At 46.6% G+C, this 2767-nt stretch overlaps 1 pseudogene; it reads right to left on the bottom strand.

Moving 5' to 3' along the window:
* Positions 1-462: 462 nt before the first annotated feature.
* Positions 463-2424, bottom strand: LOC104871455 (annotated as a pseudogene).
* Positions 2425-2767: the final 343 nt, after the last annotated feature.

Genomic DNA, 2767 nt, shown 5'->3' with positions numbered 1-2767 from the left:
CTGCACCTGTCTCCTGGATGCGCTGTGTTGGAGTCATGTGGAGACACCAAGGCTTCCACCAGGCTTGTGTAAGTAAGCAATCGCCTCTACTTGTACCAGCTATGGGATTCCCACCAGCTCCAAACACATTCCCACTTAATTAGGCACAGGAGTAAGAGAGAAAAAAGGTGTGCCCACATTTCTAGTTTCCATGATATCAAATCAGGAGATTGTGCAGGAAAGCCTATGATGTCCAGGAAGTCAGATTCCCGGAGGCTGCAGGTTGGGTGAGGCAGCACTCTGGGCTGGAGTCTGAAAGTGTGTGACCAGTGCAGCCTTCCTGTGTTGGCCTTTAGTTCTGAGGTGGTTCAGAGAGTGGCTGAAGAGTCTGTAATACTGACCACACTGGCTCTGGGCCAAGGGCCTCTACTTGCACCGAGAACCCTGCCAGTCCCTGTGAGTGTTGTGAGTGAAAGACCTGCTTCATGGGGGTGCTTGGGAATTCTCTGTTCCTATGACTGCCAGTTTGGATTCATGAGCCTTGAGGGTGCCAATAGCATCTTTCACTGCATGGTAAATGATGTTCTTCACCTCCAGTTTATCTTCGTGATTTGTATGAGTGTTGGAGAGATGCCTGAGCTCCTGAGTCAGGTGGAAACAGTGCTTCACATATTCTGGAGACAAAGTCTTCTGCTGCTTTTTGCAACTATATAGATTGTGAACCTGGTGTGGGGCTCCAGCAGGTGTAAAGACGGCATCACCTAAGAACTGCATGATGGCCTAGCCTTGCACACCATCCTCCTCGCAAAGTCTCTTGTGGAAGGTCTGGTCCAGGTACCAACTTTGGTCATGAATTGGGTCATGATCATGGGGATTCTCTTGGCCTTGCTCTTCTCCAATCTTTTGAAGCAGCTCTCAGATCTTTTCTGCATCCTTGGTGGCATATATGTGCCATAAAGCACCCAGTTTCTCATTTCCAGCATGAATTCTTTGCTTTGTTACCTCATCAGCATCTCCCCCATCAATTGTCTTGAGTACTTCTTCATCATGAGCACCCTCTCAGATGGGGATCCCAATGTAAACCATCACATTAATGGCATCGGACACATCTCAGTGACGATTTGTTGTGCCAACTCTCTGTCTTCTGCAGTTATCAAGCCGGAGGTGCTGTACATCTTGGAGACAAGATCAGGCCTTACAAAGTAGCTGGGTAGCCTTGAGGCCAGATTGAGCCTGCCACCTTGTTTGGTATATTCTGGCAGAGGAAGGTTCTCCATCAGATCTTCAAACCTTGTGGGCATGATGTCCTGAAAATCTTCCCCAGGAGGCCAGTCCATGAGTTTGGGCACCGTGGGCTGCCTGTTTTCTGACCTTAGTCACTTGCATATGATTTCAAAGCCATTCCAGAAATTCCAAAATTTCATGTCAGAAATTATAGTGCAGTGTCCGCAGTTCATCAAATCCACATCTTGATCTAAAAATTCCTGGCTAAAGGCTTCAGGTTTCCAGAGTTCAGACTTGATTTTTTTTTTTTGAGTTTATTGGTACATTTTAGCTATACAGTACAGTTACATTCATTATTGGGATCTTGTACCTTTACATGACAGGTCTTGGTTCTCATTGTTTCCCCTTGTCTCTGCCCTCCCTTTACCCTCCCTCCCCTCCCTTTTTTTGCTGTTTATGAGACAGGGTCTCACTATGTAGTTGAGACTGACCTGGAACTCACTATGTAGCCCAGGCTGGTCTCAAACTCACAGCAATCCTCCTGCCTCGGCCTCCCCGAGTGCTGTGATTGCAGGCGTGCACCACCACGCCCGGCAAGATTTGAGTTTTTATGCACCCATGAAACCAGTGCTGGCTGGCCTTGCTTCTAACACTCCCAGAAGATCTTCCAATTGTTCTTGTTGCTGGGAGCATGGAGACACAGAAGCTTCCCATCACAGAACCAGGAGTGAGAGGTATGGGGTTCTAGCACAGTTAACTCCATCACAATCTCCTTCACTTCCTTTTGGGTATCAGTCAAATTGCAGGCCCTCTTTGAAGCATTTGAAGTTTTCTTGTTTTCCATCAGCAGAAGCAATGACGTGGTCAAGAAAGTTGGGTAGGCTCGCCTTGCTCTTCACTCCTGCTGAGGATGTAGAGAAGAACGGGGGGTGGGTGGGGTGGTTTGAGGAAGCTTGTTGCTGGAGGCAGTGGGACCAGTAACAGACTTAAAAAGCTTTGGAGTCAACGGAGAGAGCTTTGCAGTGGAGTTGAACAAGTGCAGCCCAAAGGATGACTGAGACTCTTCATTGAGCACCGACCTCGGGGACCCTGCTTCTTTTGTTTCTTCTTTCACCTTCTGAGTTGCTAAATCCACCAACCAATGCAGGGCAGAGGAGGTGGGGGCGCTTTGTTGGGGCATGGAAGCCTGATGGCTTTTAGGTCACTATGGCTATTGGACATGGAATATTTTCCTTCAAAATCTACCCTGCCCCAGTTTAGCTTCACTGCAAAATGTGCGAACAACATAAAAGAATATAAATAAAAAGTAAACATCTTAACATCTCATCCCTCATGAATTTTATTCCCCTTGTCAGAGGTAACCATTGGCATTTTTTGAGTTTATTATTACATTTTAGGTATACAGTACAGTTACATTCATTATTGGGATCTTGTACCTTCACATGACAGGTCTTGGTTCTCATTTTTTCCCCTTGTCCCTGCCCTCCCTTCACCCCCTCCTCCCCTCCCCATTTACAAACACTTTATTTCCATTTTTTCATTTTCTCATATTTTTTTATTTTCC

This window comes from Fukomys damarensis, unplaced genomic scaffold (genome assembly GCF_012274545.1).
Source record: "Fukomys damarensis isolate Sample0158 unplaced genomic scaffold, DMR_v1.0_HiC HiC_scaffold_1, whole genome shotgun sequence".
Lineage (NCBI taxonomy): Eukaryota > Metazoa > Chordata > Mammalia > Rodentia > Bathyergidae > Fukomys > Fukomys damarensis.
The sequence above is the reverse complement of the archived record's forward strand: the minus strand, read 5'-3'. Positions and strand labels throughout refer to the sequence as shown.